Here is a 9,536-nt window from a genome sequence, read left to right as displayed (position 1 = left end):
GTAAACTTGCAAAGGAAAAGCGTGAAAGAGAAGCAACCTTACAGAAAAAGCTTGGAACAGTGGACACGTTTTATAGGAGAAAGGAACAAGTGATTTCCGAAAGCAGTTTAAAAATTGAAGTGGAAGCGGCTACACCGAGTGAACTCTGTGAAACGAAAAATGTCGAAAATATTGTGGGTTTAGTGGAGAAAGAAAGTGCACCTGAGGTAGTGTCCCCTCAGTTAGTAGGAGTTCCTGATTGTGACAGTGAGAGTGCAAATTTCGTTAGTGACGATCCTGCCAAGTGTCTACAATTGACATCCTTCTAAGACGTGGAATTAATCAGAATGCTGAAAACGATATTTCTAAATCGCAAACACTCATAGCAGGTAAGACAAGCAACCAAAGTCAGGCGGAAGCGGCTTCATTTATGACTGGTGAGTGGTGAATTTAATTTCTCAATCCATTACATAATTTTAGGAATAGCATATACAGAAAATGAACTGTTTGTTATTGATTTTTATCCTTTGTTTTTTTTATTTCAGTATGTTCACTAATTTTTATATTAGCCTGTAAAAATACTGCAGATAAGTTACAACTTTTCTTTTGAAAAGGGCGCACATTAAGCTTGTGCCTAGGGGCGGCGAGGAAGCTTAATCCGCCACTGACACTAGCACGTTCCCATATTACAGTGTAACTAGCACTACATAAATTTTACTTACATGAAGCAATCTATTTTCAACACAACCTCTACATCATGAAAACAGTGTGATGATTCCTTTTGAAAATCAACTTTTGTATATTCCTTGTATTGGAGTTTTATTTTTCATTTTTAAAAGTATAAACATGGTTTTATTAATTCTAGTTTTTGGACTTCTAACCACTGTTAACTAGAATGAATAAATCACCACTGATTAGCTACAAAGAAGAATGGTTTTATTAAACATATAATATTTTAAAAGAATGTCTTGATTGTCAAGGCAATGTGTACATTAAGAATGAAGGTGAAAAGTTCAAACAATGAAAATTAAACAAAAAAATATTCATAACACTCTAAATAAGGAACGAATGCAATATTGTAATCCTGCAAGAAAATAGTGCATGCTTCTAAACTTTTTTTCAAAATCTAACTATCCAAATCGAATTTACGAATGTCAAAATTATGTGAAAGATTTTTCTCCTTTTACTAGAGCCACGCAAAATTGACATACATTGTACAACAAAACACACAAAATCAAGATGATCAGCACTTACCTTCTTCTTATTGCAATCATGTTGTATAATGACTAATAAAGTATTCTATTATATTCTTTATGCCTGACAGACTGGTCGCGGCACTGCTAGGTTGAGGGATGTGTATCTGAAAGGTAGGGAAGGGAATTGAGGGAACACCACATGTAAATTTTACGTACACTAGTGTTCTAGGGTTAAACCATTCGATATATGGAAAAAAATATAAATCAGCCATATTGTTGTGTTCAAAGATAAAATGCAGGTCACCCTTTGTCACACAGGCAGATTAGTGAGATTGTTTGCAATGGAAAGAGCCAACATGTGGTCGGAAGTTATTAAATGTTAGCAAGGTGGATGGTTTTGGTTATTTTTGCGTGAACTTGTGCTTGTTGATATTTCATGATGTTTTTGGAGCAGCAGTAGTCAAGTAGTTGCGAAGCACATGGCAAAGTGTCATCAGCTCACAGACCTATCACATCACACACAATACATACACAATGGTGTCTCGCATAATGAACGCAATCCATTCCAGGACAGCATGTATTAAGTGGCACACTGTGTTAAACCAGTTTACTACAGGAATCATTTTAGTCTGTTCCCAAGCCAGGTTCAAGACCTGGAAACATCATAAAAAAACTAGTAGAGGAAATACAGAACACACCACCAAGGCAAGAATGTTGAAAATGATATGAATTTACCAAAATATAAGTTGTAGAAAATACAGTATGTACTGTACAATAGTTCTAGCCTGTGTGCACACGTTTGTTATGCGGGATGTTCACTGTGTAAGCAACCTATGTATTTTTAACATGCATCGTAATATTCAATGAATGATAGAGATAAAGGGAAAAAAAGTATGAATACTTCTTTAATGATATGAAGTTTCTCAATATATTTAAAGTTGGATTTTCTTCCACCATTACACTACTCCAGTGCACAAGTATACAAAAAAATATTAACGCAGGGGGATTTAATGTTACAGCAGTTGCACTAAATTGCTGTAAAAAGTAGTCGAACTACAATTAAAAAAAAACATTTTAATATTATATCATCATTGATATATGCATGAGAAATAATTAAGGCACATATTAGTGTTCCAAAATGTCTGCGAAACTTGCATGCATTTTAGAAACTTCTTTTACATGTGTGAGCACAAGCAGTTAAATAGGTGCCACAATGCTTAAAAAAACATACCACACAAGCAATTTAAGAGTACCAAAATTCTTCTTGCACATGTAGCAATTAAACATATTGATGTGGAACAATAATATTTTTATTAGGAATAATCAAGTATCATGAATTTTTTGTGTTCATACCCACACATACACTACATATTAAAACTTTTTTCTTCACATATAAAAAGTTCTTCTGTATTAGATTTCTGGAGACATTCAAAGGATGAAGTACAACAGTTGTTAACATAAATATTGATTCAATGTTCCATATCCTCCTGAATCGAAACATGTCTGGTTACTTTTTCAGCTGGCAATCCATCAAAATAGGAATTTAAAAAAATCCTCGACTGTTTGAAACAGATAGTGCTCTCCAGTGGATTCACGGAAGGTGTTATTTGCTAAGAAAGAAAGAAAAATATAATAAATAACAGAGTTAGCTGGTTGGTTGGTTCATCAGATCAATTAGAATTATAAAATTCTATGACCATCAAACATGTTGAAAAACATTCTGAACTTACAGGTAAAGAAATATTTGCTGCAGAATGTATTGTCAAAATAACATTCTGTAATGTATAGAAAGTGGTTCGAATCCCAGTTAGTCCATGTGGAATTTGCAACTTTTTTTTGTACATATTTAACCAAAACTGTTTTCAAATTATCCTCTTCCGCTTGTATGTGCAGTGGATGTACGAGTGTTGCTCGGCAAATTAACCATGACTATTTCATTGATTTTTTTTCTCTTGCACCCTGAGTGTTTTTATGCTGGGTTTTCACCTGGTGGTTGCAGTGTTTGTCAGCAGCTTGTTTGGCATGTTGTTTCAATTTTGTTCCTTGAAGGTCTCATTGTCTAAAACAAAGAATAAACACATTCGGGGAAAATTTGCTTGGGAATACTTATATATCACACTCAGTGTCAGCTATTAGGGGGGGGCAGTTGCCTCCCCCTTTCCATTACTTTTGCCCCAGCACTATGCTAAACCTTATCCATACTGTCTTTGACCCCCCAGTTGCCCCCCTGCTTTTGGAACCCAATTGCCGCCACTGATCACACTGTACATATTGCTTGCATTGTAGCTTCTTTCTTATAACTTATAACAGTTATTACAAGCAAATGAACATATTTCTTGTCATAAAGTTTGGAAACAACACACACACACACACATTCTGTGTGAGACACTTACATTGCAATAAATGTGTCAGTGCTTGCAATTACAAAGTTGTAAGAAGGAAGGTTGAATAATACTTAAAATGCAATATTTTACATTTTCTAAAACTGAACACGATTTGTGCAATATCATCCATGAGAGGGAAATTAAAGTTACTCTCTCTCTCTCTCTCTCTCTCTCTCTCTCTCTCTCTCTCTGTGTGTGTGTGTGTGTGTGTCTCTCTATGGTTGTTAAATAGAATAGGAAAAATATGTGCTTATTTATCTTGTGCTTTATGATTGGTAATGATGCATGAACATCATGCTTTGAATCTGAAAATATGGTTCCAATATGGTACTTAGGCAATTCATTCCCAACATTTTATCAAAGTAAAATTTGAAATAAAAAATAAAAAATCATATTCTCAATAAACACAAAGACTTAATATTATATTGGCCTGCTGGTAGTTTCCGATTAAGGTATTTTGTCCACTGTACAACTATTCATGAATATTTATGTAATTACCTGGGGGCATCAAAAAGTTTTGCCTGTTGAGTTATAATTTGTTTAATAATGGAAAGATTGAAACATTGATCATACATATAGTTTGCTTGTAATGTCCTCTACTCAGAGTTACACTTACACATAGTTCCCATCTCATTCGATGCATCTGAGCAAGCGTTCTACCTGGGCCTCAAAGAAGTTTGGAAAAATTCTACAGAACGCTACCTGTCCCACCATTTACCAATGTGATAACATTATGAAACTATTACATCATAAAAATATAGTCAGGAAATAGCAATGGAAATACTATATACACCAGCAAAAAAAAGGAAAATGAAGCTCCTGGGAAAGATAGATGTGTGTAGCACCCAAATAACAAGAAACCAAATCAACAACAGAAAAGCATAAATGTTTGATTTGTACAAAGTATTGAGCAGTTTAAATTGTTCATAATTTGCTTACAAATAAATTAGATAAGTTGTGACCAATATACGTACATCCCAGTTTCTGCTCTAACACTGCCTAATGCTCCAGGTATTGTGGCAATGCTTTAGCACCTCTGGACATGGTTCATTGCTTTGGCCAGCCAGGACTTCCTGTTTTATTGGTTGTCTATAAGATATACAGAAAACAAGGAAATATTAATTTACAGATTCCACTCAAATACATTTCTGAACTTCAGTAATGATACAAATAAATTTAAAATATTTTATTTTTGGATAAACTCATAATTCCATTGATTCCTGTTATATTAATTCTTGAGTATTTCTCAGCAATTGAAATAAAGCTAAATATATGCTAGAATGAATGAAAGTTTTTAAGCAGGCTAATCGAGAATACACAGGAGTAGGTTAAGTGATTAGGCTTAACCTTCCCCCTCTCCCCAAATTACATTTAATTCATGTATAAATGAATGATTTTATTATGATTTGATTCACACATTTCAAGCACAAATTATGCAGCTCCATTGTACAAAAAACATACCATTTCGGAATACATTCTAACTACCATAACTCCGTAAGTTTAAAACTTCTGACATCACCTTTATGTAGTATATGTGTGTGTGTGTGTGTGGGGGGGGGGGGTACAACAAATTGTCAAACTTGACTAGCTACTTTCACAATTTAACTGCTTAACATACTAATCATGGGGATTTTTCACAGATTATATATATATATATATATTTGTAAAAGTCACACTGAACCTAACAACCAGAGCAAACATGTGTGATTGTTCATGCAAACCATACGTAACTACATTACTTATGAACAAAAACTGAATCTGTATCCAAGTTCCTAACCTAATCAACATTACGATTAAGAAATAAATCTTTTGTCGTGAAGATCAAAGGAAATACCACTTTCGGGCCAAAGTGTTTTCTTTTAAATTTTTTTTTTTACAATTTACCCCTTACAATTGCATTTGTATCCGAACGTGTATACATTTTCGTAATACCAGTGACTTTCATCTATGCCCCCCCAAAAAGGAAGAAATTCAGAAACTGCTATTCACATAATTTTGTGCCTCTCTTGCATTTGATGCCTTTCTTTACACTCCTGACAACCCTGCGCTACCAGATATTATCGTTGCTTCAGCTGTGTTCATGTCGCTTACTTCTGATTTTAATTCGGTGCTAAGATCACGGACGGAAGGAGGTAGAACATCAACCATTTTTGTGGCAAAAACTTGGAAATATCTGAGTAGGCACAGGGAACATAATGGCATATTATCACGATGTACCATTTTCATGCGCACAAGATTAAAATACTTATTTTGTGGATAATTGATCAGTGAAAGAATAAAAATGCAATAAAAATTTCAAAACTTCATTTCACGCTGTTTGACCTTTTTAACATAACAATGTGTTTAACCCTCTGAACCCTCTCAAGAAAATGAAATATTTTTTGTATGTTCCCTTGCTTTTAGCCTGCAGAAATGTGTTATTGTGAAGAAAAGTACACCTGTTAATTTAACATGAAGCAGAACACCTGAAAGTTTCATGCAAGTGAATGTAGCACCCAACTCGACATATCACAACAGCAGTTATAATATTACATTGTTACGTTAGGAGGGTTAGGTATGGGGCTGATAGCAATTTTCGATGTGTTTTTTAGCTATTTGAGTGAGCACACAACCGGTTTTTACTCATAAAAACTGGCGAAACAACTTCGCCATGGCAAGTTGTTACTTACACTGACCATATTTTGGGATTAAATATCTCAGCTACATGTGTTTTCCGCATGTTTGAACTAATTTTATATTACATAAATGGTCGAAATCTGTCGTTTAAAAGAAAACACAAAGTAATTCTCAACGGAGTACAGTGAGACAACGGACCTCATAATGTAAAAAGGTGCAATATACGATAGAAACCAACACGGTACACGTTGCACTGCTACTCCAGTAATTAGCTTACAATCAAAAGGTAAATTGTTATAAAAATTATATTAACTGTTGGAAAAATGCCTGGTCCAGATCATCTAACCCGAGGAACGAACACAGGTCGAACGTATGGTAGTCAAGATGCTATATTGACTGAGCTATTGTGCCTGTGTTAACGTAAAACACGCTTGCACAACTTGTAATGTATTGTAGCTATTTTATATTCAGCATGATCAGATATTACATATTTTCTACGTGCATAAGAATTACAAATTAAGATACGAGACAAAACCACCTCAAAATTTTAAATTGAACTTCTACGCCTGTATTTATATATTTCTATGATTTACATTTCCTACTTAACATATTTAACATCAATAATGTTACACTTACCAGCAAATGTACGTATTAGTGTTTCAAATCTCCACGACTTTAAGGAACTCGAAGCGTACAGGTTCGCAGATCCGCCATGTTTGCTCTTGTCACACTTGCCAGTACGAGTATCACGTTGTTTTTGTTCACGGAACAAAATATTTCTTTCGATGTAATGGACAATGTTTCAATGGACAAAACTAACGTCAAACTCATATGTTTGTTAAGAGAACTCAACCAAATGGTTTATGTGAACAGTCACTCTGTAGGTGAAACAAAACCTTGTTTGACCGTAAGAAATTTTGTGGAACCAAATATATTTTGTACCTGGAACTAATCCTTTCTCTCCGTGTACTAAGTATTGTTTCACGTATGTGTGAATTATATATGCCTCATAATTTGACCCATTATCTTATGTCTTGAGAAAATTCCTTGTGATCTGCACATTTTAGATAACATACAGGGTGATCATAACATTTTGATCCCTCGAGTAGTTTTCTAAAGTGAGTGGGTGGGGACTATGTGACTGTCTTCTACATTCACAATAATCTATAATTTACTTTATTTCTATTGCGTACAAGTTTATCAAATTAACAGGGAACTATTGAGATTAAGAACGCTGTATCAATGTCGATATTTGTCTTAAGTTGTTGATTTCGATTGGTTTCTGATATATGTAAGAAGATTGACTTAAAATATCTTGTGTCAGAAATCGAAAATGAGTTTATATCAAATGTTATAAAGTGAAATAATATTTTGGAAGTTGAGTTGTGTTGTTTAATTCTTGCAATGTAAGTATAATAACATTATTAAAACCAGTTGAGCGCTGAGGACTTGCAATTTAATTTTAAAATTGTGTTAAAGTCTGCTCATTCTTCGCGTACAAAATATATTCAGTGTGAAGTCACGTTGCAAGTAGTAGTAGTAATAATAATAACAGCAATAACAAAAATTTAATTAATAATAATAAAAGTAATAATAAAAATAGTAATAAAAGTTTCTGTGACTGAGAAAAACTCCTGCGGGCGCCATTTCTCCTCACCCACTTTTGGGGTTGAACTTTGGAAAATCCCTACTTAGTGGGTTCTAACGTCATGCGAGGAGCACATCATTAAACTTTCAGATTTCTGGATCCAGGAGTTTTGATTTTTCGTTAATGAGTCAGTGAGTTAGGACGAACTCTTTCATATATTAAGATTAATAACGTATCCAACTAAATATTAAAATTTCCAGATATGGTAACATTTGTCACCAAACGCTAACTTACAGCCTCACGTAAGAAAGAAATGTAATTATGCATGTATGTTATATATCAATGTATCATGATATAATAGACCAAAGTAGACATATCGGGTTTCAAATCAGAGTAGAACATTCAAAGCTTTTGACATCATGTGATGAAACATATTTAATGACTGCCGGACCTCCCCGCTGGCGCAGTGGTAACGTCGTCGCCTTGTAATCAAAGGGTCCTGGGTTCGATACCTGGTGGAGACTCATATCACAGTGGTTCGGATTCTACTTTAAACTCCAGTTCCAGTTCTGATTAGCCTATCTGTACATAAAGTGGACTTAAAACATCAATTCAAATTCAATTCAATATTTAATGGCTGCCCTGAAAATCAAATATTGAATTGTTTTCGCTTATGAGATGAGCAAATAATGAATTCATTCCAAGCGACGAGTCAAATGCTTTCAGAATGAATTGTCTCGCCTCTACCTTAAATGATATACACCCCTAGAAATAACATTCATATTTCTACTTTTAGCCAAAACGCAGAGCTGTGTGCACTGATAATTATATATCTAATTCAATGACTGCTTGATGAAAAGCTAGTGCGTTTTGTATTTGCTTTATTATTCCAGAAATCCAAAGCACTTTAATATGCGTGCTCTTTTGTTTTGTACAGTACGCTCTGTGTGCATAACCTCTAAGTAATGAAGTGCCTTCGAATTGACGATATCCCCTATGACTTATAGAGGATGTCTCGTTCACAAATATACCCCGTTTTAATACCGAGTTGAAAACTCGCTGAACGTAATTCACTTTTGTTTAATTTCCGCCTCACAGTGACCCTCCATTGGATTAATGTTGATTTAGTAAACGTGGGAGGAACGCTCGTTGGATACTGAAGTTATTTGCACAATGTTCTCATAGTCTTAGTTGGGCAAACCAGAAGATTAATTTACACAAATCCGCAATATTACTACTAACGTCCATCTTTAGATTATTGCACAGAATCTTAATAATTGGATTGGTTGCTAGGTAAAGTTCAGAAAAAATATGTTTCGATGGTAATTTTGTGAATTAGAGAAATTTCTTGACAACATAAACACAGTTGTGAGTAGTGTAAGTTGATTGTTTCAAAATAATACTTAGTAGGTATCGTCTTTCATCCTCTTTTTTATCAATTGAATATCAGTTTTTGACATATTTTGACAATTTTTTGTCGATGTTTTAGCGTTTAGCGATGTTCTAGTGCAATTTTCAATTTTTCCCACCTCATACTTGGTAGGTATATCACGATCTTACGTGATATAACTTAACCTATTCATTTTTTTTTGTTAATTTCAGACAGTTAAAGTTTTTTTATTTTAGTTATAGTTATTTAAGTTTATTTTTTTTTCAATTGCATTGCCTACAATGTTTACTAATTTCTAAACGATAGTGCCCCCAAGGCAACGTGTAGATTCCACAAGACAAAATACATCTTTTATCGTCATGCGGATCTAATGCTACTTTCCT

At 34.1% G+C, this 9,536-nt stretch overlaps 1 long non-coding RNA gene across 1 annotated transcript; it reads right to left on the bottom strand.

Moving 5' to 3' along the window:
• Positions 1–2,513: 2,513 nt before the first annotated feature.
• Positions 2,514–6,896, bottom strand: LOC145980351 (uncharacterized). The gene is made up of 3 exons (XR_014440847.1): positions 6,812–6,896; positions 4,534–4,648; positions 2,514–2,785 (listed from the first exon to the last, which is right to left on the bottom strand). It is a non-coding gene; the product is annotated as an uncharacterized LOC145980351 (long non-coding RNA).
• Positions 6,897–9,536: the final 2,640 nt, after the last annotated feature.

The sequence above is a fragment of the Lepisma saccharinum genome, chromosome 27 (genome assembly GCF_977018435.1).
Source record: "Lepisma saccharinum chromosome 27, izLepSacc3.1, whole genome shotgun sequence".
Taxonomy (NCBI): Eukaryota; Metazoa; Arthropoda; class Insecta; order Zygentoma; family Lepismatidae; genus Lepisma; species Lepisma saccharinum.
The sequence above is the reverse complement of the archived record's forward strand: the minus strand, read 5'-3'. Positions and strand labels throughout refer to the sequence as shown.